At 44.4% G+C, this 27,737-nt stretch overlaps 1 protein-coding gene across 1 annotated transcript in view; it reads left to right on the forward strand.

The window, feature by feature from the left end:
* Positions 1 to 27,737, forward strand: part of LOC137655568 (uncharacterized) — a 346,296-nt gene that overhangs the window by 243,662 nt on the left and 74,897 nt on the right. The gene's annotated exons all lie outside the window — the stretch shown is intronic.

A 27,737-nucleotide genomic window follows, 5' to 3' on the forward strand; every position in this document is an offset into this window, starting at 1 on the left:
AATAGTGTTTTATTATAATGATTGCTGCAATGTAACCTTGAAAAAGCAGACTGGCGTAAATTTCAATAATAAAGTAAAATATATGGAAATACACAGGAGGTTCAAAGTGTAGACAATTCCATTAACTTTCTCAACAGAATGCTTCATACAGCAAGAATTGGTTATATCCCTAAAACCAAAGCTGTTTTCTGTACCTTGGTTAGCACTTTAACTAAAAAATTTAGAGAGTTTCAAGAAAAATCATGATTGTTTTCATGGACTGTACAGAGGTGAATGTGATAATCTACAAAGAAATTTTTTTTTTAAGGGTAATTTCATCATGCAATGAATACAGCCAGATATCAGTAATGGTTATCCCTTATCATTTCAGTAAACTATAGAATTCTGCCATCAGCAATTTGGAGAAAATCCAGAAAAAAATATCTTGAAATTAACTTTAAGGGGGCCGTCCGCCAAGGTGTTTTGACATAACTTTCAGAAATAAAAATTAGTTTTATTGCTTCTCTGTATGCAGGAACATATCGTACATGCTCTCCAGAAGTTTTAGCCAATTATTTTTACAAATAATGAAGATATAGCGGTCTTTAAATGATGACGTCATCCTTACTATGTCGTCTGCATGACTAAGTTTGACAGAATCGTCTTTGTGTTTATTTTTTACACATATATAGCAATTTTTTCACTTATTTTTCGAAATCTGGTATGTCTGGCAGAAATGGAAGGCGTTGGTAGAGGGTAGGCGAACGAAAACTACGAGCTATGAGAACAGCAGCCAGAGTTTCCAAATATTTATGGAAGTTATAATGCCTGTGTTTGTTTACTTGCAGTTCTTATGTACTTTGTGTTTTCAAAACGTACTCGGGAACTTTATAGCAAGGCCAATGTTACCTAAGGTCACAGAAGGAACATAAAGTATGCAGAGAGCAAGATAAAAGAACCAAGAAGAGAGGGAAACATGAATAAGAGTACAAAGTTGAAACATGCTAACTAAAACTCTGGCAACAATGAGAGGCGGCTGGCAACTCATTACACCCTTACGCCAAGTGTAATAGTAAACTTAGGGTTTAAATACCTTGTTTAAGGTACGTTTATGTAGGAATAAACAATAAAAGTACAAAGTAAAGTTATCATAACAATGTTATCTTTATTTCTTTAAGAAAAGAAGCAAAAATTTGTTGCAAATCTTTGGGAGTTCATAACTCAAAAACATACTTATTACAACTTAAGTACAATTTTCTCATTTATTGTTTGATTTTAGAGAAATAGATTTCATTGAAAAGAGGAATAAAAATCCCACAATTTTATGTACACTACTAGAATTTTGATTTTCCTTCTCTTTTTTTCATGAATATTTTAAGCAGACAAAGAAAATAAGGAAAAAGGATAAAAAAAAACTGTCGCACAGAATTATTCGATTTATAAAGTAGTTTTGATGGTATTATTTTCAAAACAATTGGTGTCATATTAGTGGAGAAAAATATACCTAAATTTTTTTTTAAAATCATGATTTTTGCAAATATATCAAGTTTTTGATCAAATGACTTGAAATTTTTATATGATGAAGGTATCATATATGTTTAAAACGTATAAAGAAATTGTGTATTTTGAATAATTAGAAAAAGAAATTCGTGAAACCCATCTCGGATATCAAAATTTAATGGTAAATACATGGTAGTGCAACTGGTTGCCAGCATAGACACAGTCAAGAATGTAAACCGCTAGATTTCACAGCTGAAACTTAATGAATGTTAAAATTTCATCTCGCAGGAAAATATTTGATTCTGCTCAGATTACGTTTAACAGTACTCCCCCAGACTGTAATGAAATTCCATACACAATAAGTATTATTAATAGAATTTGGTGTGACACTAGTCAAACAACTATCCAGGAACTAACCATTATTTCAGTATTTCAAAACCTGGGAAACAAAAGGTTTTTGGTGGCAAACTACAGACCAATTGCACCAAGGCCTTGTCTGTACAATATCATGAAGATGGTCAATTAAAAACTGGTATGGCACAATTTGAAGAAAAGTATTTTGTTATAACGAGTGTGGCTTTGGGAAAATGTAATAGAAATTTAATCTTATGATTTAGCTTGAATTCTCAGTATGTGAAAGATTTATCTCCAAGCAGCATTGTGTAAGTCTATTCTTTTTTACCAGAAAATAAAAACACCAAGAAACTGAATGTTTGTCTCCATGAAATAAGTGCATCCTTTCAAGAATATCTGTAACTCCATGGAAACTGCCATAAAACAGATTTTGTCGTAGGAAAAAATCTATTTTTGGGTGAGATAGCCATGACGTCTTGATGGAAGTTCCTTTAGGCAGCTTCCTACTGTTTAATATTTCTGTGAGTGATATTACAAGAGAATTACCGTTAGGTATCACAGGGTTCTAACCCCTGGAACGACTATCCTAAGATATCGTATATAATTAGGGATGTATCCGTAGATAACCATAGATATCTGCATCCCAAACAGACTTAACCCAGTCTAGGTGTAGTGGTTTGCGGACTGTGGCCAGAGGTACCACCCGAACTGCCTAGTGTCCGAATGGCAACCACACCCCAACGTTCACTACACAAAAAATATACAACGGTGGAATACTCAAAAATGTAGGTAACAGGTCAAGAGAACGGAGCTCTTGTGACCACCCCTTGATTTATACTAGGCAAGGGGACCCAGCTAGAACCTTAGTTCTCTTTTTTTTTTATTTATCCTGCCTGGTCTTGCTGAATATAAGTAAATTATAGAATATTGGGTGAAAGAAAACATTATAATTTTTTTCTTTTAAATCTGACATCAGGACAGTGTGGGAGAAAAAGTTATAATAAATAACTTATTAGAAAAGATTTAAAAACTAAAAAAAAAAAAAAAACCAGTGGCTGAGAAGGGGACACAGTGATGTAAGGAACTGGAATGAATTTCAATCTTGATAAAAACGAAAAATATTTATTTGTAAATGAAACATAAAAACTGTTAGGAATATATTAACATTGTTTTGTCAATTCAAACAATCAATTAAAGGCAAAATTAGCATCCCTTTACACTCCAGCCTCAAGATAACAAAAAAACAAATCTTGAATAATAAAAAAAGAACAATTCACATGTTAGCCACCCACAAGTTTTTCTTTAACAATATCAAATCAATATGTTTTAGTACATGATAAACACAACCGTGTGTATTGCCTGGGTGGTTCAACTATAGTATCTCCACAACAACTCTAATCAACCAACTAACAGAAAATATAACACTGTGAAAACACTGTTCTGCAATAATTTTCCCTCAAAGCAACACTGTCCTTATCAATGTCCGGTTCACCACTAAGCTGCAAAGTCACTTAAAATTATTAAATTCTTAACAGTACGGCCGCATACGATGCCGTGCAGGTCTCTGCAGACCCACAATAACAATGTCTCGAAAATCTCCAATTGTAAACCTGCACTGTCATAAGGTTTCTTGTCATTGAAACCTTCTGACCAACACCAGTAATGCCTAAATGTCTCCTTGGAAGGGGATTTGATAATTCTGGAACAATTCAGACTAAACTCGAACACAGTCCCATTCCATTTCAATAGCTCCTGTGAACTGTTAATGTTTATGACACAATCTCATATAACGAGATTCTTCCTCGTTACTTCGCGCACAGACACAAAATAGTCATCAACTTTACCGGGTTGACTGCCGAACATGAGCAATAGTCAATGGCCATTTTATAATGCATTTGTTTTTGTGTTATTCAGTCTTAAAATAGAATAAGGTACTTACAGTTCACAGGCAAGATAATATGAATATAGAGCAGCATCACAGACCACTAACACAATAGTAACAGACCATAAACCACATTTATCTTCCTATGTACAGTACTTGAAGAATGGTCTAAATTTCCCTCCCTACTGAGTGAAGGGGGCTGCTGTCAATACCTGAAAAAAAATAACAGATTAAGGAATTTTTGGGGTCACAGAGGGGTATTCAAAATAAAAAATAATAGTTTCATAACATACAGTATATAAAATATCTATTTCATACCCACAAACCATTAAAGTTTTCTTAGACACAAACCACTTTTTTATTCCATTGGAATCTAGGAGGAGGATTGGTGAGGAGCCATTACATATCCTCTCCCTTCATAGTACTACTCGTCCCTGATAAACTCATTCTACACAGCAGCGCAACTACTGTGAGAAGAGGCATCCGACGAGGCGTCTGGGAGGGACAACGCAACGGGTGGGCCATCAGGACGACATGGCTATCTCACCCAAAAATTTATTTTTCGTACATCAAAATCTGTTTTTTGGGCTCGAGCCATGTCGTTCTGATGGAATTGTATCAGAGAATTACCTATACCCCGGTAGAAAACCTCAAAGGGAGAGGTCCCAATACCGAAATGCACTTACTGGATTACTCTGTCAAGGTATAGGTTTCGCTCTCAACTACTGTATGTATCCCAGAACCGTTCGGAGGCAGAATTGACAAGCATGATGGTCCGACAAGGAGGTAATAAAGACCCAAGGGACCGCCCCCGCAATTGGAAAAACACCTGATGTTAGTGTCGGGAGCTCTAAGGAGGCCGAAACTAAAGGAGTCATCAAAGGTGAAGCGTACGTAACCAAAACCCGTCTTGAAATTAAATCCAATTATGTTCAGAAAGGATAATAATGAGAAGGCACACTAAAGATAAAGCCACTACAGTAATTATAATTATAATAGTAGGGGGTAAAAGTAAAAGTCATGTAACAATTCCTAGCCTTTTACTCACAATAATCAGTGCCAAGGTTAGCAAGTAACCATCATTAACCTCACATGGAGAATTTTTGTACAAAATAAATACATCCCGTCCCTACCCATACATAAGGTAGCATAAAGGGCCAAATACATGACATAAGGAACCATGGAAACTTATGACAAGGTAAACCTGATCAAGAGACACATGATCACATCTGTACCAAACAAGGGGTTATTCACCCAAACCAAATGAGATATAGCTTAACATTTAGACAGTTAGGCTGTGGTACTGAAGGAACACACAAAGACACCTGGGAACCTGAAAAGGAAATGATGAAGTGCATGTTTCCTTTTTTCCTTGAAGCACAAAATTCTATTTACTTATTGCTAAGAACGAGCTGAAGGAGTGCCCTAGGACGTATTGTGAGCTACGTCGTTGCCACGGAGGTGATAACACTCCCTCAACCACCACAAAATGACGTGTCTCCTCCAATTGCTTCATTTAATGCCAAGAAAAACCCAAGTGGACTTCCGACCAGTATATGTCTGCAGTCCCTCAATGGACATACACTGGAAAAAATTCAAGAAGGAAGCCACATCTTTAGGGCAGAGACCTGATGTCTTACGAGCCAGGTCCGCTCTTCATATAAAGTAAGTACTGTACTCTTATTTCAAAACTGGTTTAGAGACAAATCAGACCCCACTGTATCATTTAGAAACAAAAGACTACCCTTAAACTACACTTTTTTTCACCAAATACACTTTTGGACAGTGTATTAGATAAAGGAAAGGATCACCTTGAAGGGGAACTATTTTCCATAGACCCCAAGGTGAAAAGGGAGGTTAATTTTTAGTCCGAAAAGTGGGATCAGGGTATAAATTAACCTCGCCATTATCCACAAATTCAATGTATTTCTCGAGCGAATGCAGAATGGCTAAGCCTAATAGGTCAATGCCACAGGTAAATCGAGAAATCCCAGAGGCTATGAAGGAATGGCAGAACAGGTAAGTTGGAACACCAGCAAGGAGAGATCTCCCTTCGCAAAGGAGAACTCCAAAAAACTGCACAGTCCAACCATGGGAGATCAAAATTATATGTAGTATGGCGGCCCAATGGATTCGCTAATGATGGATAATCCAAACGCCGCCAGGGGCTAGGCTATGCCTAAAAGATCGATGCCGCAGGTCGATCGAGAAATCCCAGAGGCTATGATAGAACAGCAGTACAGGAAAGTCTGTGCACAGACAAGAGGAGCTCACCCTTCGTAAAGGGGAACTAAAAAGACTGCACAGTCCTAGCATGGGAGATCGTGAACGAATGCAGCATGGCGGACCGACGGATTCACCAACGAGGGCTAGGCTAAGCCTAACAGGCCGAAAAAACCAGAGAATCGAAGGCAGCAGACATAATAGGCTCGGTAAACTAGTATAACCGAGGAAAAAACCCTTTAAAGGTAAAAAAGACTGCTGCCAACGATACCAGCAAGAATGGCCTGATAGCTATCGGCGAACCCGCCTCTGACAAAAACCACCCCTCTCTAAGCTAGGTTAGCCGGGACAAACACGCATTAAACTAAAACTTAAACTACCATAAAATGTAGTAAAAGCAAACACAAAACAGAGTCTAAGGCACCAAAGGCATCGCAACGCCAAAATAAAGCTAGCTAACATAACACTAGTGAAATAAAACTAAGTGAACATAAAATAAAAAGGGCAGAAATGCACACAAAATGGTGCCTAAAAGCTAGCTGGACTTGGAGCGCCCCGCTCCCTCATTGCCATAAAAGTCGAATAACCACTCCCCGAAGGGATCAAAAGCAGTTATAGCTATATCAGATTGTGAAATAGGATGTTACCCAACTTTGACGACTAAAGGGAGGCCTTCTTGCGAGGAAACAACTCCAAAAAGTTGAGAAAAAGTGCTCTTAACAAAGAAACGAACACGTAGGTAAGCTGCGAAAAGTAGAATGAGTTTATCAGGGACGAGTAGTACTATGAAGGGAGAGGATATGTAACGGCTCCTCACCTATCCTCCTTAGATTCCTAGACTGGGTTAAGTCTGTTTAGGGTGCAGATATCTATGGTTTTCTACGGATACGTCCCTGATTATACACGATATCTTAGGATAGTCATTCCGGGGGTTCGAACCCTGTGATAAATACATACATAAACCAAGGCACTTCCCCCAATTTTGGGGGTTAGCCAGCATCAACAAATGAAACAAAACAAAAAAGGGGACCTCTACTCTCTACGTTCCTCCAGCCTAACAAGGGACTCAACCGAGTTCAGCTGGTACTGCTAGGGTGCCACAGCCCACCCTCCCACATTATCCACCACAGATGAAGCTTCATAATGCTGAATCCCCTACTGCTGCTACCTCCGCGGTCATCTAAGGCATCGGAGGCAGCAGCAGGGCCTACCGGAACTGCGTCACAATCGCTCGCCATTCATTCCTATTTCTAGCATGCTCTCTTGCCTCTCTCGCATCTATCCTCCTATCACCTGGAGCTTCCTTCACTCCATCCATCCACCCAAACCTTGGCCTTCCTCTTGTACTTCTCCCATCAACTCTTGCATTCATCACCTTCTTTAGCAGACAGCCATTTTCCATTCTCTCAACATGGCCAAACCACCTCAACACATTCATATCCACTCTAGCTGCTAACTCATTTCTTACACCCGTTCTCACTCTCACCACTTCATTCCTAACCCTATCTACTCGAGATACACCAGCCATACTCCTTATACATTTCATCTCAAACACATTCAATTTCTGTCTCAACGTCACTTTCATTCCCCACAACTCCGATCCATACATCACAGTTGGTACAATCACTTTTCTCATATAGAACTCTTTTTACATTCATGCCCAACCCTCTATTTTTTACTACTCCCTTAACTGCTCCCAACACTTTGCAACCTTCATTCACTCTCTGACGTACATCTGCTTCCACTCCACCATTTGCTGCAACAACAGACCCCAAGTACTTAAACGGATCCACTTCCTCAAGTAACTCTCCATTCAACATGACATTCAACCTTGCACCACCTTCCCTTCTCGTACATCTCATAACCTTACTCTTACCCATATTAACTCTCAACTTCCTTCTCTCACACACACTTCCAAATTCTGTCACTAATCGGCCAAGCTTCTCTTCTGTGACTGCAACCAGTACAGTATCATCCGCAAACAACAACTGACTTACCTCCCATTCATGGTCATTCTCGTCTACCAGTTTTAATCCTCGTCCAAGCACTCGAGCATTCACCTCTCTCACCACTCCATCAACATACAAGTTAAACAACCACGGTGACATCACACATCCCTGTCTCAGCCCCACTCTCACCAGAAACCAATCACTCACTTCATTTCCTATCCTAACACATGCTTTACTACCTTTATAGAAACTTTTCACTGCTTGCAACAACTTTCCACCAACTCCATATAACCTCATCACATTCCACATTGCTTCCCTATCAACTCTATCATACGCTTTCTCCAGATCCATAAACGCAACATACACCTCCTTACCTTTTGCTAAATATTTCTCGCATATCTGCCTTACTGTAAAAAATCTGATTCATACAACCCCTACCTCTTCTAAAACCACCCTGTATTTCTAAGATTGCATTCTCTGTATTATCCTTGATCCTATTAATCATTACTCTACCATACACTTTTCCAACTACGCTTAACAAACTAATACCTCTTGAATTACAACACTCATGCACATCTCCCTTACCCTTATATAGTGGTACAATACATGCACAAACCCAATCTACTGGTACCATTGACAACACAAAACACATATTAAACAATCTCACCAACCATTCAAGTACAGTCACACCCCCTTCCTTCAACATCTCAGCTCTCACACCATCCATACCAGACGCTTTTCCTACTCTCGTTTCATCTAGTGCTCTCCTCACTTCATCTATTGTAATCTCTCTCTCATTCTCATCTCCCATCACTGGCACCTCAACACCTGCAACAGCAATTATATCTGCCTTCCTATTATCCTCAACATTCAGTAAACTTTCAAAATATTCCGCCCACCTTTTCCTTGCCTCCTCTCCTTTTAACAACCCTGTGATACCCGACAGTAATTCTCTTGTAATATCACTCTCAGAAATATTTTACGGTAAGAAGCTGCCTAAAGGAACTTCCATCAGGTTGAAATGGCTCGAGCCCAAAAATTTTTAACTTTTCAAATACAGTGAACCCTCGTATATCGTGGTAGATAGGTTCCAAACCTGACCGCGATAGTTGAAAATCCCTGAAGTAGGGACACCATATGTACGTATTTATTTAACATGTATATTCAGACTTTTAAAACCTTCCCTTTACGTAGTACTGTTAACAAACTACCCTTTAATGTACAGAACACTTAATGCATGTACTACAGTACCCTAAACTAAAACAGGCACAAATATTAAAGGCGATTTTATATTATGCGTTTCCTAAACACGCCAAAAAGCACGATAAAAAATGACAACCGATGTTTTGTTTACGTTCATCTCTGATCATAATGAAGAAACAAATGCATTTACACATCTCTGTATAGGTTAGTTTTTGCATCAATTATATTGATTATATGTTGATTTTGTTATTACCAATGTTTTACTTAATTTTTCTTAGGACTTCCAAATAAATGAAATGAATGCCATTTATATAATGTTTTTCTTTATGACGCAGCCTGAAACGGAAAGCTTCCATTCGTTTACTTCGATCATAATAAACAAACGAAGGCATTAAACGCGCATGATGAAAGTGATAGATAATGATATTAAAAGCTTTTAGTAAATATGTTATTACAAATATTATTTACCGTATCTATATAAAATCCTACATACGTAGCAAAGCAGGGAAACAATTTTTTTTTTTTTTTTTTTTTTTTGCGTTTAATCAACAATAACAAACTGCCGCTAATGACCGAATGATAATTTACGAGAGAGAGAGAGAGAGAGAGAGAGAGAGAGAGAGAGAGAGAGAGAGAGAGAGAGAGAGAGAGAGAGAGAGTGTGTGTGTGTGTGTTGTTTTAAATGTAATAAACAAAAAAATATGATAGGTTATAACATGTATATTCAGACTTTTAAAACCTTCCCTTTACGTAGTACTGTTAACAAACTACCCTTTCATGTACAGAACACTTAATGCTTGTACCCTAAACTAAAGCAGGCACAAATATTAAAATTTTAGAATATTAAAGTACTGTAGTATAAAATAATAAAGATTGTTACTGTACTCACCACAAAAGAAGTTGAAGAAAAACTTGAATGATGATGGCGATGAATTTGCTGCACAGTAGAAATGATGATGATGAAGCTGATGATGTCTTCTACTGTGCAGCCAATGATAGTATTTTACGTCTCTTCAGACGGAGGCGTCTTTTCCTGGGACACCTCTTCAACTTCTTCCTGGGACACTTCTTCAATTTCTTCCGAAGGCATAGTAGCAGGAGGAACTGGCTCTTTTTTGCGAGGCTGGAAGAACACTGTGATTGGAAGTTGCTGCCGCTGCTTCTTTTTTCGCTCGAAGAGCATCCTGTAGGGAGTCATGTCTTCATCGATTTTGTTGCAGAATTGCATAGCACGAATCATATCCTCGTCCCACTCTTGCGACAATTCTCTCAACTCCTTCGCAAGGTTGCAGAGCTTGGCAAGCCGTTCTAATGTTAAGCCCATTTCTTCGACATTTTCTTGGGTCTCTTCCTGTGTTTCACTGTCTTCTTCACTGGCCGATTTCGTCAGGTCTTCGAGGTCTGCATCAGTTAGCGGCTGGGAATGGCAGTCCAACAACTCGTCGACGTCTTCAGTCGTCATGTCGCCAAACCCGTCACCTCCAATTATCGCAGCCAACTGCACAGATTTCCGTATTGCAGTGTGTTGAATCTCAGCAGATGTAAATCCCTCGTCATCGTAAACAATCTGGGGCCTCAACTTCTTCCAGCTCGCATTAACAGTAGCAGGTTTCATTTCTTTCAGTGCCTTCTGGATGTTCTGCAGGCACGTGGCTATTGTGTACATCCGCCAGTACGCCTTCAAATTGAATGTTTCATCCTCATCATCTTGGGCAGCATCCACACACGCAACGAGGTCCGCCAAGGTATTCTTCGTGTAGAGGGCCTTGAACGCCCTGATAACCCCCTGGTCCATCGGTTGAATTAATGACGTTGTGTTGGGTGGCAGGAATTCAACCTGAATGCCCTCATGTGACAGATCAGTTGCGTGTCCACCAGCGTTATCCATAAGGAGAAGGATCTTAAATGGCAAGCCCTTCTCTAAGAGATATTTACTGACTTGCGGGATAAAACACTGGTGGAACCAGTTGGAGGTCAGCATCTTCGTAATCCATGCTTTTTGATTATGCATCCAGTACACGGGAAGGAGATTCTTATTTTTATTTTTCAAAAATCCAGCAGCATTGCCACTCATCACGAGGGTAACACTATCTTTGAATGCTTTAAAGCCAGAGGCTTTGGCTTCTTCTTTGAACAGGAAAGTTTGCGACGGCATTCTCTTCCAAAACAAGCCGGTCTCATCCATATTAAACACTTGTTCGGGCTTGTATCCACTTTTAGTGATAATGTTCTTAAATGTCTCATTCCCGTAAGTTTCAGCAGCGGTAGTGTCAGCGGAAGCAGCCTCGCCATGCAGGGAAACGCTTTTCAGGCCAAAGCGTTTCTGAAAATTTGTGAACCATCCTTTGCTGGCGGAAAAACTTTGTTTCTGAGGCTGGGAATCAGTGGATGTCCCTGCTTGAGGTTCATCTAGTACATCATCTTCGTCTTCTTCAGCATGGTCGCCATCGTCGTCTTGAGGTTCCTTTGCCGCAAAATTCTCATACAAACCTAAAGCCTTGGTTCGGATGGTGTTCGTATCCAAGGCTATGTTCTTCTTCAGGCAGTCGGCAATCCAGACTGCTAAAGCATCTTCCATATGGACGATCGTTTTATTACGAGCGGTAACAACTCGCGTCGCTGACCTGCTAAAGGTGATGGCAGCCGTCTTTCTAATGTTCACCTCGTCCTTCTTAATGTAGCGAACGGTGGATTCGCTCACTCCAAAATGGCGGGCTGCGGCCGCGTAACTTCTGCCTTCTTTTAACATATCGAGAAGTGTCACCTTCTCAGCAATCATCATCATTTTTCGGTGGCGTTTAGGCTCACTACCAGCCTTAGTAGAAGCAGAACGCTTGGGAGCCATTGAACGCTTGGGAGCCATTGTAGGGGTTAAACAGAAAGTTTTAAATATTAAACTTAGCCGGTGAATATATAATAGCTGACGTCTCGGAGGGCTCGACAGATTCCAAAAACTCGCGAGCGATCGCCGTGAAGGTTGCGGGTGTGACCACCAGCGCCGACTATCGGCCAGATACCGCATATACTTGTCAAGTTCTCCAGTTCTTCTCTGTCGGTCTTGTCGACAAGTTGGTTCCGCTCGCTTATGACCTTGAGTTTTCGACCTATTTGGTGAAGTACTTTATTTTGGTTGTTTATTGGCTTTCGCTGTGACGGGTGTTTTTTCTTCAATTAAACTCTTGAAACCCTTTTTTTGGCTGGTGTTTATTGTTGATGACTTTGGTTTTGACTTGGATTTTCTCTGATTGTTCAATATGGCTGACCCTTCTCCTATCCCTGAACATAAATATCGCAAGTGTGCGAGGGATTGCAACAAACGTCTTCCCAAGGCCTCTATCGACCCACATACCGTTTGTTCTAATTGCCGGGGTAAATCCTGCCAATTAGGAGATCGGTGTGATGAGTGCGTGGTCTTGTCGGAATTCGACTGGCTTGAATATGACAAATATACTCGTAAGCTGGAGAGAGATAGGGTGAGGAGAAGCTCCTCTAGATCTTTGGAATTTTCCTCCTCCCATGCCCCTGAACCTAATCCTTCCCCTGTAGTAGTTGTTCCTGAACCCCCTACTAGCACTCGTGAACCGTCCATGCGGGATATGTTTCTAGCGATTCAAGCTTTAGGCGAAAAAGTTGAGTCCTTAGCATCGGACCGTAACCAATTCATGTCAGATGTTAAGTTGTTGAAGTGTCAGAGTGGTAAAACAGAAAATCGTAGTGATAAAGTGATAAGTGCGCAAAGTGTATTTAGTGTTGCGACCGAGGGTTCGTCTGTTCGTGCTTGTCGCTCCCCTAGTCCGAGACCTCTTTCAGGCTCCCCTGCACCAGGGAGAAGTAATGTCGTAGGACTTAAGGGGACGAGAGGCGTTAACCAACGTACAGACGTTCCCTCTTTGGTATCGGACGTTTCTCGTCAAGATCGCCCTTACCATAAGGCGGGTGAGATGGTGTTCTCCTCGTCCTCCGAAGACTTATCGCACAAGAAACCTTGGCGCAAGGTTTCTAGACCCTTGAAGCGAAAGTCAGTCCCTTCAGGACAGGTCCAGCGTCCTGGCTGTAGCCATTGGGGCAGCTCTGACCTTTTGCAGTCGTCGGATGACTGTTCGCCTATTAAGCGCAAGCGTAACACGGGGTCCGAGGGTCGCGGTAGAGGCAATGTTTTGCCAACGCAGACGTTACCGACGTCACGGCCCGTTCCGACTCCCGTTGATCCGAAATGGGTTGTCCTGCGGGACATGCAGTCTATGCTTGCCTCCCTTATGGAAGAGTATGACTTTGAGCAGGTTCGCGATGATCCTTTGCATTCGAGTCGCCAGTGCGCTGAACGTGACTCTGGCCGTCAGCCACCCAAACGAGTATTCACTCGTCCGTTTGACGTTAGTGCTAACGTTTCTAGTACTTTGAAACGCGATGTCAGTAGTCTTTCACGTCAGTCACGTGACATGGATCCCCCCTTGCTGCAGTCTCGTACTGACGTTCAGCTGCTGCCGCCGCAGCCACGCACTGACGTTCGCCGACCGGCTCCGTTGCCTCGACGTGACGTTGAGCGTCAGTCACCGCAGTCGGAGGTTGTTTTGCCTGCTCAGACTCTGCAGTCAATGCAGTTCCGACGTGACGTCGAGCGTCAATCATCTTCAGCTGTTGTTGTTGGTCAGTCACAGGGATTTCAGTCCTTTCAGCAGCGGCGTGACGTCGCTTCCTCTTCTGCTACTGCTGCTCCTTTGCTTGTTGACATTGCCTGTCAAGCGTTGCCTCCTCGGCAGGTCTCTCCTTTTCATGAGACTCGGCAGTTGTCGGACGAAGTTCCGTCGGATGAGGAAGTCGCTGATCCCCTTCCAACTGATATTCCTTTGGGGACTTTGTCGGACGGAGAGGAGCCTAAAGCTGCTCAGCCCTCTCTGGATTTTAAAAAGATCATGCTGATTTTTAAGGAACTGTTTCCTGACCATTTTGTAACTGCTGCTCCTCGTTCGCCTCCGTCAGAGTTTACGCTAGGCCTAGCTACTTCGACGCTGTCGTTTACTAAGCTAGTGCTCTCTCGCTCTTCTAAGAGACCTTTGCGTTTACTAGGCGATTGGTTGATCACCAGGAGGAGTTTGGGGAAGACAGCCTTTGCTTTCCCCCCTTTTAAACTGGCTTCTAGAGCGAGCGTCTGGTATGACACGGGAGAAGTTCTCGGCTTGGGAGTTCCTGCCTCTGCCCAGGGAGACTTCTCAAGCCTCGTAGACTCTCCCCGTCGCCTGGCCATGAGATGCTCTAAAGTTTACTGGTCCTCTTCGGACCTTGATCATCTCCTCAAAGGGGTTTACAGGGCCTTCGAAGTTTTTAACTTCTTGGATTGGTCGCTGGGAGCCTTGAGCAGGAAGATTTCTTTGGCCGACCGTGATGTATCTGTGCTTATTATGTCCTGCATGGACAAAGCTATCCGTGATGGCTCTAATGAGCTCGCCGCTACCTTTACGGCAGGAGTCCTTAAGAAGAGGGAGACTCTTTGCTCGTTCCTTTCGGCAGGAGTAACTCCCTGCTAAAGGTCAGAGCTTCTCTTTGCCCCGTTGTCATCTGCCTTGTTTCCTCAGCAGTTGATTAAGGATATTGCAGCTTCTCTGGTGCAGAAGGATACCCACGACCTGATGGCTACGTCGGCGCGCAAGGCTGCTCCTTCATCATCTTATGTCGTAAGACCCAAGCTCGATACTCCAGCAACTAGGTTTATCCCGCCCTTTCGTGGCAGAGCCCCCAGTAAGGGAGGCGCTTGTGCCGACAGTAAAAGAGGCAAGAGGAGAGGATCCAAGTCCTCCCGTGGCAGAGTCTGACTGCCCACGTCCTCAGACAGCGGTAGGGGCCAGACTGAACAACTTCTGGCAGGCCTGGGAGAAGAGGGGTGCAGACAGAGAGTCTGTGTTGTTGCTAAAGGAGGGGTATAAAATACCTTTTGTACGGAGACCTCCTCTGGTAAAAGTTCCTATAGACCTCTCTCCCAGGTATCGAGAGGAGTCAAGGAGACAGGCACTACAACTGCAGGTGTCTCAGTTGCTAGAGAAGGGAGCGGTGGTGAGAGTCTCGGACCTTCAATCACTGGGATTTTACAACCGTCTCTTCCTAGTCCCAAAGCATACAGGAGGTTGGAGGCCGGTGCTGGATGTCAGTGCGCTCAACGTTTTTGTTGTCAAAACAAAATTTACGATGGAGACCACGAAGTCCGTCCTAGCAGCGGTCAGAGAGGGAGACTGGATGGTCTCTCTCGACCTGCAGGATGCGTACTTCCACATTCCTATACACACGGATTCTCAACCGTATCTGAGGTTTGTATACAGGAATGTGGTGTACCAATTCCGAGCACTGTGCTTCGGCCTCAGCCCTGCTCCTCTTGTTTTTACGAGGCTCATGAGAAATGTGGCAAAATTTCTTCATTTATCGGGGATTCGAGCCTCCCTGTACCTGGACGACTGGCTGCTCAGAGCGTCGTCCCGTCATCGCTGTCTGCAGGACCTTCAATGGACGTTGGATCTTGCAAAGGAGTTGGGACTGTTGGTGAACTTAGAGAAGTCTCAGCTGACTCCCTCCCAAACGATTCTCTATTTGGGGATGGAGATTCGCAGTCTAGCTTTTCGGGCTTTTCCGTCTGCCACCAGGATAGATCAAGCCTTGCTCAAAGTCCGCCTCATGCTGAGAAAAGACCGTTGCTCAGTGAGAAGTTGGATGAGCCTCCTAGGGACGCTGTCATCCCTGGAACAATTTATCTCTCTAGGGAGACTTCACCTTCGCCCTCTCCAGTTCCATCTAGACTCCCATTGGGACAAGAAAAAGACTTTGGAAGCTTTCTCAATCCCGATCTCCGAACCAGTAAAGACGTGCCTGAACTGGTGGGACAGCAACATAGGTCTTCGAGAGGGTCTGTCCCTGGCGGTCAAGAACCCAAACCACGTGTTATTTTCAGACGCGTCGGATTTGGGTTGGGGAGCGACTCTGGACGGTCTGGAATGTTCGGGTCTTTGGACGTCGGATCAGAGGAGCCTTCACATCAACTGCAAGGAGCTGTTGGCTGTTCACTTGGCCTTGACGAGTTTCGAGAGTCTTCTCCGAAACAAAGTGGTAGAAGTGAATGCGGACAACACCACAGCCTTGGCGTACATCTCCAAGCAAGGAGGCACTCACTCCCACACACTGTTCGTCATCGCAAGGGACCTCCTCATCTGGTCAAAAGATCGAGGCATCTCACTGTTGACGAGGTTCGTCCAGGGAAAATTGAACGTCTTGGCGGACTGTCTCAGTCGGAGAGGTCAGGTGATCCCTACAGAATGGACCCTCCACAAGGACGTGTGCAAGAGTCTTTGGATGACTTGGGGTCAGCCCACCATAGACCTCTTTGCGACCTCATTGACCAAAAGGCTCCCGACCTATTGCTCTCCAGTCCCAGATCCAGAGGCGGCCCACATAGATGCCTTTCTGCTGGACTGGTCTCACATGGACGCTTACGCATTCCCGCCGTTCAAGATCATCAACAGGGTTCTGCAGAAGTTCGCCTCTCACGAAGGGACAAGGTTGACGTTGGTTGCTCCCCTCTGGCCCGCGAGAGAGTGGTTCACAGAGGTACTTCAATGGCTGGTAGACGTTCCAAGGAGTCTACCTTTAAGGATGGATCTCTTACGGCAGCCCCACGTAAGGAGTCTTCATTAAAGCCTCCCCGCGCTTCGTCTGACTGCCTTCAGACTATCGAAAGACTCAAGAGCTCGAGGATTTTCGAAGGAGGCAGCCAGAGCGATCGCGAGGGCTAGGAGATCATCTACTATCAAGGTCTACCAGTCGAAGTGGGAGGTCTTTAGAGAGTGGTGCAAGTCATCCTCTATTTCCTCTTCCAGTACCTCTGTAGCCCAAATTGCAGACTTTCTCCTGCATCTGAGAAATGTTCGCTCCCTCTCTGCTCCCACTATTAAGGGCTACAGGAGCATGTTGGCTTCTGTGTTCAGACATAGAGGCTTGGATCTGTCAAATAATAAAGATCTCCAAGATCTCCTTAAGTCCTTCGAGACCTCTAAGGAGCGTCGTATGTCAACTCCTGCTTGGAACTTAGACGTGGTCCTAAGGTTCCTAATGTCCGACAGGTTTGAGCCATTGCATTCAGCCTCCCTGAAGGATCTCACCCTCAAGACGCTTTTTTTGGTGTGCTTGGCTTCGGCTAAAAGGGTCAGTGAGATCCATGCCTTTAGTAAGAACATCGGCTTCTCTACAGATAAAGCCACATGTTCGCTTCAACTTGGTTTTTTGGCCAAGAATGAACTGCCTTCTCGTCCTTGGCCTAAATCTTTTGATATACCTTGCCTGTCAGAAATCGTAGGCAACGAGGTTGAAAGAGTACTGTGCCCAGTTAGAGCTCTTAAGTTTTATTTGGCTCGTACTAAACCATTACGAGGTGGTTCTGAGGCCTTATGGTGCTCCGTTAAGAAGCCCTCATTGCCCATGTCTAAAAATGCTTTATCGTATTTTATTAGATTTTTAATCCGGGAGGCACATTCTCATTTAAGTGAGAAAGATCGTTGTTTGCTTAAGGTCAAGACGCACGAAGTGAGAGCGATAGCAACTTCGATGGCTTTTAAGCAAAACAGTTCTCTGCGAAGTATTATGGACGCGACCTTTTGGAGGAGCAAGTCGGTGTTCGCTTCATTTTACTTAAAAGACGTCCAGACTCTTTATGAGGACTGCTACACCCTGGGTCCATTCGTTGCAGCGAGTGCAGTAGTGGGTGAGGGTTCTACCACTACATTCCCTTAATCCCAATATCCTTTTAATCTTCTCTTGAAATGTTTTTAATCTTGTCTTGGGTTGTACGGAAGACTAGGAAGTTTTTCGCATCCTTTTTGATTTGGCGGGTGGTCAAATGTCGTTTCTTGAGAGCGCCCAGATTAAGGGTATTGATGAGGTCCTGTTATATGGGTGGTCGCCCTGGATATAACAGCTCCTGGGAGTCTTTCAGCATCCTGAGAGGATGGCTGGGCTTCGTGAGGAAAGCGGACTAATAAGGCAGAGTAATCGTCAGAGTCAGCTTCCTTACCAGGTACCTATATTTAAGTGGGTTTTTTTATGATATAATTGTCAAAAACTCATGAGCATATACGCCTTTATTGCATTAATACTGGTCTCTACCCACCACCATGGGTGTGAATCAGCTATTATATATTCACCGGCTAAGTTTAATATTTAAAAATGATATTTTGATTATAAAATAAATTTTTGATTATACTTACCCGGTGGATATATAAATTAAAGGCCCTCCCTTCCTCCCCGATAGAGACCCAGCGGACTGAGAAGAACTGGAGAACTTGACAAGTATATGCGGTATCTGGCCGATAGTCGGCGCTGGTGGTCACACCCGCAACCTTCACGGCGATCGCTCGCGAGTTTTTGGAATCTGTCGAGCCGTCCGAGACGTCAGCTATTATATATTCACCGGGTAAGTATATTCAAAAATTTATTTTATAATCAAAATATCATTTCAACAAAAAGTTCAACTTCAAACAGTCACGCACAGCACAGATTAAAGTTACACAGTAACGTAGCAGCATCTACCCGGCGAGAAAGCGGCAAACAAAGTGGCCGCGAGAAGATGCTGCGGATCGGAGAAGTGGTTAAAACACCAATCACAGGCTAGATTACAAAACTTGGGAGCTGATTCGTCATCTATCAGCACTGGAACCAATCACAGTCCGTCTTACATGTACGTAGTACAGTAGTTACAAATTCAAATACAAGGTACTATATACAGTATGTTTTACGTACGCCATTTTACGCTTGTTTTGTTGTAGGATATGTACGCTTATTCGAGATGTGATTTTTGCAACAAAGAATATTATTGGATGCAGTACTACGTACGTATACATACAAAAGATTCATGGAAAAGATGCACATCCATTTACATTTGTAGTAGTAGCCATCAGCAGCCTTACACCATTCAAATATGACAAAGTCAGACTGCATCTGATTTGCGTTTCATGTTCGATTTAATTTTACTACGTATACTGAATTATCGTATGATCACATTCTCTTTTCATGTTTTATTTCTTTCTGTACTGAATTATATGTCATATGTAATCCAATGAACCATCAGTAAGAGCAGATATTACTAATTATTAATGGAATTAACGAAATATTTGGGGTCTTCATATATCGCGGCTATTTTTGAAATTTCCGGAAAATCCGCGATATATATGTATACATGTGCTATGAAAAAAAATCTGCGAAGTCGTGAATCCGCGATAGTCGAACCGCGAAGTAGCGAGGGCTCACTGTTCTCCTATCAGCATAAAGACTTCTGGGAGTTGGAAAGTAGCACAATTTTTATAAAACGTGTACCAAAACACAAAGAAGTACTAGTGTTGGGTTTGGAGTACATATTAATGAATTTAATTTTAAAGGTGCACGTATCTTTTACTCCAGAATTATGTGAATCTCTACAATTTGTAGTTACATCAATATTAGGAGGATCTCTACAACCTGGTTACAGCTGGAATTTCCACACTGAGTATTATTATTCAAGACATAGAATTAACTGTATACCTAGTATTACAGGATGGTATAGACTTAAATGATGGTCAGATTTATGAAAAATCTTCTGCACAAAGAACAAAGGTGCGGAAGATTAATGTAAAGATTATGGATAAGGAATTTAAGACTGGAAATTACTTTGTCACCCTATTTATAAGAGTTAGCAGCTGAAGACCAGACACTTGAACAATATTTAAAACATGGTACAGTATACTGTTCATGTAATAATTGAATTTTAAAAATTCCTTGACAGATTGATTGCCAAGAATTTTGAGACAATATGCCATTATTACATTCTTATAGTTATGGTGTGTATCAGTAACTATTCTTTGTAATCTATTACAGGTACTTAAAAGTTCAATAATAATACTAAGAAAAGACCAACCTACTTCTATATGTTTTAAGTTTGAAAACAAAACGGATTTTGAGCAAAGTGAAAAATCTATTTTTGGGCGAACTTTACATCAGGACGACATGGCCCGAGCCTAAAAACTGATTTTGAGCGAAGCGAAAAATCTATTTTTGGGTGAGATAGCCATGTCGTTCTGATGTAAGGTTCCTTTAGTAGCTTCCTAAGGGTATATATGACTACAGTGGATATTCCCAGAGAAATAAACTAAAGGTTTCCAGAATTCTAACTTCTGGCGCGAGTACCCTTAAGGTTGTCCTTTAGGATATCGCATAATAACAGAGGACGTATTCTTGACACTCCACATAGCTATCTGCACCCCACATAGCGTTTACGCTTCGAGGGGGGAATCAGTGGCAAGATATAGGAGGAGCCGTTACAAAGTTCTCCTCCTCCGTTACTGTTATGGGCACTCGGATGACGTCATTTGCGTCGCCCATCTTGCTGACGTCATCCCTGCCCGCCAACTCCATTCCTTTTAGCGTTAAGACCAGCCCCCAAGATACAGTAAGATTGGGAGGGGGCCTGCTAAGGCCTTATAGAGAACAAAGGGTGGGTCCATCAGGACGACATGGCTATCTCACCCAAAAGTAGATTTTTCGCTTCGCTCAAAATCCGTTTTTTGGGCTCAGGGCATGTCGTTTGATGGAAGTGTACCAGAGCATTAATGTATCGTGGATTTTTTCCCCTCGGTAGTGCCTTCGACTTCTAGACAATATTCCTTTGGTCTTATGACCTTAGAGAGCTATGACATTACCAGTATATGTCATTTCAGCTGAGCATGTACTATCTTACTGCCTCCTGCCCCCTTGCAGGGAAGAGTCCCATTGGACTCTGGAAAGTCTCGAAGTTGCATGGTAAATGGAACCCACCCAGCATCAAGAAGATCCTGCCGGTCCCAGAGCAAGGTAATAGATAAAGTATGTATCATGTGTTGGAACAAGTTATACCAGGTTAGATTGGTTTGTTTAAGTGTAGGAATGATAGAATTCCATTGTTCAAATACCTTATGCTGAGTAGAGGGATAATAATACTCACAAACAGATTTTATTATAATGTTAGGGCGAAATAAGACGCACAAAAACAATAAATCCATTTATTAACAATAAATGAGAAATAGTGTATATAAAATATAATGTAAAGCTGTGATTAAAGATGCAAATAAGTTACATAGACTTAGAACATAGGCAGAAATGATCGTGGTACCTGAAAAGGAAAATTGCCACCACACATGTCGATTCCATAGGAAATGTAATGTCTTTCTGAAAATGTCTTTATATACACTTCATGTTGTAAACAGGTGGCACAAGTGTTTAGTCTATGTAACATCACCTCCGCATATTAGAACAGTCCGTAGTGTCACCATGGTAACACAAATTTCACTATGTTGCGCACTAGTGACAACACAGTCACCCTTAGAGTTAGAGTCCCATATAACTTACTGTTCTTCGCAGCACTAAGTTGCAGGTTTTAGCACACTACCTGCAGCTACCACAGTGTTTCACTTCTTGCACCTGCTTCGCATAGTGTTTAAAGAACACTCTGGATGACTTCCATCCTGTAAACGAGCGAAGACTTTCAAAATCCATTGATTGGGAGAAATTCAGGGAAGAGGCGACTTTCCTGGGATCTTGACCTGCGGGTGTACTGTCAGGATCAGCTCTGCGAATGAAGTAGGTGATCTTCGCCCTTAGTTGTTTAAGTGACAAGTCGGAACCTGATGTTTCTCCTTTAAAGAGCTGTCCTCCACCGAAGTCTGAAGTTCTTCGAAGATAGACCTTTGGACTCTCCACTGGACACAGGGAGATATCTTCCTTCAGAGGGCAGATGCTCCAGGGACCCCATCTCTTAGTGGGTAGCTCTTTCTTGGCGAGAAACATTGGGTCAGGAAAGAGGGTGAGTTCGCCAGTTTCTGCGAACTGAATCTCGCCTTCTTCCCTTAATAATGCCACAATTTCACTGACTCTAGCCCCCGAGGCCACGTAGCGAGGAAGTTTCTTGTTGTCGCTCGTTGCGAAGAGGTCGATCTGCAGTTGCGGGACTTGGTGAGAGATGAAGGAGAATGAGTCTGCGTCTAGGGACCATTCTGACTCTATCGGAGCTATTCTGGATAGAGCATCCGCCGTCACGTTGCAGAATCCTTGAAGGTGAACTGCTGAGAGGTGCCATCTTTTCTTCGCTGCCAGACGGAAGATGGGCAACAACACTTGGTTGAGTTGGGGGGCGATCTTGAGCCCTGACGATTCAGACATCTGACCACTACGTCCCTGTTCAGAGTCAGTCCTATGTGGACTGAGGGACGTGGGGACAGCCTCTTCAATGCGAGAAAGACTGCCATGGCCTCCAAGATGTTGATGTGAAAAGTCGTGAATAGAAGAGACCACGTTCCTTGAACTTGACGTTGATGGGAGTGATCCCCCCATCCTTCTCGTGATGCATCCGTATGGATGACGACCGAGGGTGGAGGTAGTTGCAGAGGTACCGATCTCCTGAACTTCTTGGCCTCCGACCATGGCTTGAGGAGTGATCGTATCCGAGACGGTAGTGGTCTCTTAAGATCTCTTCGAGCATTTGATGCGTATCTTCTCCAGACTCCCGATGCATCTTTTAGCTGTGCTCTTAGCACTGGGTCTGTCACTGAAGCGAATTGAAGGGAGCCGAGCACCCGTTCCTATTGTCGTCTTGAGATCCGTTTGGATTTGAGAAGTCTCTTGACAGACCTCGCTATTTCCTTCCTCTTCTTTAGCGGAATGGAAAGACGGTGTGACTGGAGATCCCAATGTATGCCTAGCCATTGAAACTTCTGAGCTGGAGATAGTCGAGACTTTTTGGTGTTTATCTTGAAACCTAAATGTTCCAGGAATTGGATCACCTTCTCGGAAGCTTGCAGGCATTCCTTTTCTGATGCTGCCCACACCAGCCAATTGTCCAGGTAAGCCATCACCTGGACGCCTTGTAGGCGTAGTTGTTGAACGATTGTCTCTGCAAGCTTCGTGAAGATCCTTGGGGCTATGTTTAGCCCGAAGGGCATGGCTCTGAAAACGTACTGTCTTCTTTGAAGCCTGAATCCTAGGTAGGAGGTGGTCTGGCGATTCATTGGAATGTGCCAGTAGGCATCTGCCATGTCTATCGAGACTGTGTATGCTTTTCGTGGCAATAGGGCTCGTATGTGCTGAAGGGTCAGCATTTTGAACTTTTTGTTCTCGATGAACTTGTTGAGAGGGGACAAGTCCAGAATGACTCTGTGTTTGTCGGAGTCTTTCTTGGGAACACAGAACAGTCTTCCTTGGAACCTGATGGACTTTGCCCTCTTGATCACCTTTATGTTCAAGAGTTCTTGGACGTATTCTTCCAGGACGGGGGTGGAGTGTTGAAAGAATTAGGGGAAAGCTGGTGGTGATGTCCTCCAGCTCCAGCCTATCCGTTCTTGATGATGCTGTGATCCCAGGGATCGAAGGTCCAACGATCCCTGAAGAGGCGGAGTCTTCCTCCCACCGGAAGCATCTCATTGCTTCTGGTTTCCAGAGGGCTTGCCTCCTTGACCGCTTGCTCCCCTGCCTCCTCTCCCTCTGGAGGGACGTCTAGAGGAGTCTCTCCCGGAGCCTCTACTTTTGGCACGAAAGGTAGTAGTCTCTCTCTCGTAAGAAGGCGTGAAGGCTGGTGACTTGAGTCACCACCGGCTTGGGTACTAGTTGAAAGGTCTGTTGGGGCTGCGCCACCAACTGGGGAGCTGCAGCCACATGAAGCTGATGTTTTGCCTGTCGAGGCTGCGGCCTTTGTCTCTTGGACTTCTCCGGTTGGGGCCTTCATCCGGTGAAGACTTCCTCTTCGACGACATGCCCCACTTTTGGAGAAGGTTCCTGTTCTCCTTGGCAGCCTTGTCGACGATCTCCTTGACCAAGTCATTGGGGAAGAGAGCCTTTCCCCAAATGTTGGAGGAAATCGGCTTCCTTGGTTCGAGTTTAACCGTGGCTGATGCAAACACGAACTCCCTGCAGGCCCTCCGTGCTCTGACGAAGCTATAGAAGTCCTTCGTCAGGGTTGCCAGATGGGTCTTGGCTAGGACCATGAATACACCTGGGGTCCTATGTTCCCCCGCCATTGTCTCCATGATCACCTGGAGGGAGAGAGAGGCGGCCAGCCTCTCTTTCGTATCATGTTCCCGACGAAGGAGATATTCAGATAGTTTGTGGAGGTTCTCACTGAACTGACATCCAGCGATGTCGGCCTCTAACTTTCCAACGAAGAAAGTTAACTGGATATCCTTCTAGTTCTTGTTGTTGGGGGGTAAGGCAAGGGAGAGGGGCCTACATTCCTCCAATGTAGGGCAAGGTTTCCCCACCTCCACCGCCTTCAGCACTGCTAGGAGGGACTTCTCCGCGAGGGGGAAGACCATAGTATCGGTAGCAAGAAAGGACGGGTGTTTCTTGCCAAGGGCTGGCACCTTAGAGTTGGTGTAGCCCTTGTCCTTTAGGCAGCCTGCTAGCAGGGATTGAGCCTTAGTGTGGTCAAACACGATGACCTCCTCCGGCTCTGTTTCCTCCTTGGAAAGGGGTCTGACTTGAGTCGTACAAAGCAGTCCGGGTACGACTCGAAGCTAGGCCAGAATTCCACCTCTTCAAGGGGGACGGCGCCTAGCTTGTCCGAGATCACAATCCTACCGCTGGTGATGGGCATGTACTCAGCATGCTTCCATGGGTTGGTCACAGAGCAGGTAGGAAGATCCTTGATGTTAAGCCTCCTCTGAGGCTCGCGTTGCTTTGTTAAGCGAAGGATTTCCTTCTTGAAGTCCTCGTCCCTCTTCTGGAACCTCTCCTCGAGGATCGCCATCATGGCTTGAAAAGAGTTCATGGAGTCGTCCGGTTTCATGGGCATAGGAGTGAACGAAGTAGAGGGGATTGGTTCTGAGATCGCTACCGATGACACAGAGGGCGTAGCGATGTCCTCTTCCTCGGAGTCGGGAGCCACCGAAGGCTCCTCTTCGTGACTCTCGGCCATAAGGGTCCTCTCGTTGGTGTCTGACACCTCAGACATCCTGTCTTCATCTAGATGGATGTCCTGTAGTGCGTCTAATACGTCGGGGTCGACCGTCAACTGGACGCATGGGATTTCGGGTTGAGGGATTACAGCATCCGCAGATGCCTTAGGGAAGAGCATAGCCCTCATCCTCTCATTGGGAAGGTAAGGCCCCGTGGCATTCTTTTGGAAACCACGCACCCACTTGCACAGTTTCTCCCGGGCGATTTCCCTTGATTCCGCAGACTGGGAAGTCTCGAACGCCTCGTTGAGCAGGTCCTTGCACGTGGTGCATACCTGCGGGTCCCAGTACCTCGGAGATCCCTGGGTGACAGAACAACTGGCTTGCGTTCGGCACGCCAGATGGCCGTAGAAATACCAGCGCCGAACGCTGCAGAAGGCACTCTCACACCGCATGTACTCCTCCTGTAAAGAAAGGAAAGGTACATGAGTATGCGGAAGTCTATCATGTTAGACTTGGAGTAATCTTAGATTAATCTTAATGTAATCTTAATTATAATATAAGATTCCTTTCTAAGTGTAAGCTTAGGATAGGTAAGCTGGAGATGAAATAGGAAAGACACATACTTGTGAATCCCGCCCAGCCAATTGCCGCGACCCTTCTCCACTACTAATTCTAGGGCTCCCATCAAGGTAGGCCCGAAGGAGGAATCTAGCCAATGGGGTTAGAGTAGTGTAAGCAGCACTTCCTCCAAGGAATGAGTAATGGGATAAGGGGGGGAGCTGATGATCAATCAGCGTAAAGAAAAGGGGAGGATATTAATCCCAATTCAAGTAGCCCCGGCAAGGGATTGCGCATGGATGCACAGAGTATGCTAGAAATATATATATTGCATAACTATACACCATAGTTTTCTGTCTACGGTATGTACTATACCACAGATGTACTGGCTACTGTATACAGCCATATAATGGACACTGCTAGCGCACTGACAGCAGGGCTAGTGCAAGAGAATGGTCCACCGTCACAATACTGTAAATATATGTGGAGCCGGCGGCCCGCCGGACTGCCGGAGGTCCACCGGCCACCGGCGGACCACCGGCAGAGGGCAACCCACCCCAGCCATCATTCTATGTGGCAGGGTAAAGGAGAAAGCCCTGTGTATTGCCAGCAGGCTGCCGACACGCCGGCGACCACCGGCCACCGGCAACCACCAGCCACCGGCAGGCAACCGGCTGAAGGTACACCTACCCTGTCAACATTCTATGTGACTGGGAGGTGACCAAGGCTACGCTGCCGGCTGTTGCAGGCAGAGTCGGTGTGACAGTGAGCCGGCACTAGTTTGGAGAGAGAGAGAGAGAAAGCAGTGAAGGAAGGGGAGGGGAGGGCGGCAGCTCACTACCCTAACCTCACCTTTCTCGAGAAGGAGGGTTCAAATGGAAGGAAGAACATATCATGATCAGGCTTTCATCCAGCCGCAGCTCTGCCAGCGTCGACCGGCTAGGGCTGCGGGTGGCGATCCAAGGGAGGACCGAAGAACACTCTAAGATAGGAAGGTCTCCCGCCGGCAGCTAGACTTGCCGCCATGCTATCCCAGAGCAGTATCATGCAAGGGAAGCTGAACGGCTCGGCCCAGCAGGCGAAAGACCAGGCCGACCCCACAACCCACCGGCACTCGATAAGTTGTAGGACGGCGGACAGGGGTGTGATGGCTAGGCCATCACCAAAGGACAGAGGGAGAGGGAAAGGGTCCTGTGTAAGGAGTGTAAGGGGTTGGCGTAAGCCTTCCCCAGCACCCTAGCAAGGGGACTCTGTTTCAGCACTGGCACCACCCCAGGTATAAGGAGAGTTCATTCTCCAGCCTAGGGTGGGTTAGTACAGTAAGGGACCGGTATCATCCGGCCGTCCCAAACTATAAAGAAACAGAATCCCTAAGCCTGCTTAACCTAGGCTAAGGAAAAACATATCTCCCAGCCCAGGGTATGCAAGCACAGGACAAGTCGCTAGGCCACCGAGAGGAGGGGACGACCCCTCCAGGTGTGGTCTAGGGGGGCAAAGCCCTCTATGCCATCCAACAGGGTCCAACAGGAGAGTTCATTCACCTATTGGGGTAGCTGGAGGCACACGACAGGTACTCTGAGGTTCTGACCCGAACGCAAAGCTCATGAGCGATGGCTTTGGGACGGGGAAGAAAACCCTAGCCTAACCTTACCAGAATCACAATTCAGGGCAAGGAGGGCTGGGATGTAGCCTAGGTTACCTCAGAGGGAGGAGAGATTACCTTATACATAAAGGTAACCGGGGATGTGCGAAAGTATACTAAAGCCCCTAGGCTACTAGGCTAGGAGCAGGGGAATAGACTACCTAAATCATCAAAACCCCTAGTATACTCTCTAGAAGGAGGAAAAACCCATGTGCAATCATTGAATCTTATATCTTCATTTAATAGGATAACACTAGGAACACATATTACTGTATATCATGCATGAAAGTAAACTAAAGCGCCTAGGCTAGCATGCCTAGCATCAGAAAATCGGCTACCTACATTCGCCGAAACTAAAGAAGACTAACGGCATAATATAAATAATTCCTAGCAGTGAAGACTAAATAACTAATACTGGTAATTAGTTAAGAGGCCGGAACAGTCGTTCTGGCTTACTAATTAAAGCATGCGATGCAAACGACAGCGTCGGAGATGCCTCCGGTTAGGCAATAGCTCCACCA

The sequence above is a fragment of the Palaemon carinicauda genome, chromosome 16, assembly GCF_036898095.1.
Source record: "Palaemon carinicauda isolate YSFRI2023 chromosome 16, ASM3689809v2, whole genome shotgun sequence".
NCBI classification, from domain to species: domain Eukaryota; kingdom Metazoa; phylum Arthropoda; class Malacostraca; order Decapoda; family Palaemonidae; genus Palaemon; species Palaemon carinicauda.